The sequence below is a fragment of the Chiloscyllium plagiosum genome, chromosome 40 (assembly GCF_004010195.1).
Source record: "Chiloscyllium plagiosum isolate BGI_BamShark_2017 chromosome 40, ASM401019v2, whole genome shotgun sequence".
NCBI classification, from domain to species: Eukaryota; Metazoa; Chordata; class Chondrichthyes; order Orectolobiformes; family Hemiscylliidae; genus Chiloscyllium; species Chiloscyllium plagiosum.
Window position 1 is genome coordinate 8,466,866 of NC_057749.1, and position 1,242 is coordinate 8,468,107.

Here is a 1,242-nt window from a genome sequence, read left to right on the forward strand (position 1 = left end):
AACTTCATCTCACATTTCAGTAGAACAAAGTTGGATTTAGTTTGGAAAATATTGAATAATACCCCTTCTCCAACATCATAGCCTTCCAACACCAGGTTTGAATATTCCTCGACGGTGATCTTAACTATTAAATATAATGAACTAAATTACAGCAGGTACCAGCCACCATAATAAACAGCAATTGGTAAACAGAATTAAAGTTTAACTTTATTTATTACAAAATGTTTTGCTACTCCTGAGCAAAGCAATTAAATAGAATTAATGGACATTAAAATAATTTTATAGACCTTTGCAACATCTCACATGTATATCCAAGTGGTGGGAAGTTATATAGTGTTGAGATTTTTACTCCAAAGCTTTTTGAGTTCTCTGCCTTTCCCCATGTTTCTACTTTGCACTAATATTTACAGTGTAACCTCAAAGCTAAAGAACCAAGGTGCTGACTATTTTATTATCAAGGCTGTGTGATGCTGATTCATTTAATTTCCCTTATGGTTTAAACATTAAATGACTTCCAGTTTACTAACTATTCACTCTTTAATTAGTCACAAATATATGAGCAGCTGAAAGCCACAATTTAAGATGCTCAAACACAATAACGCCAGGTTTATATTCTGCTTAAAGACACAAGTAACTTTGGTAACTTATAAGCAAACTTCCAAAGGAAAATCAGAAGTACTAACAGAGCTGGACCAAAGAATTTTCAAAAAATTAAAAATCCAGACTTCACATCAGTGACATAACTAAATCTGAACAAACTGAATGAGAAAGCAAAAATAAAAAACAAATAAACGACACATCCTCAAAGCAAGGAGGACCAAGATGCATATTTCATAACTGTCCAGTCTGTTAATAAATGCTCCATTAGGTCTCTGGAGAAAGGAGAGGACTGACAGGTAGTCAAAGTGTAAGAGACCAAACTAGTCTAACTCTAAACAAACTTCTGGACCCTCTCCTAGCTCAAAACAGGCTGAATCTTCATAAAGAAATGTAAAAGTATGTAATGGATGTTTTAACCCAAGAGTGATCTGGGGAAGACAGCAGATGGCCGAAGAGAGTGGCAATATCCCACTACAGGATACAGACATGGGCAGTCATTGTACAGACAGGTGTGAGTAGCAAGTGCATCTCACTACAGACAGTTCAATTTTGTTTGGTTCAAGTTCAACATTTAAGCAAAAGCGCATGTAAACACAATGCATTGAGATAAAGAACTGATATGAAGGCAAGAATTAAAGTGCA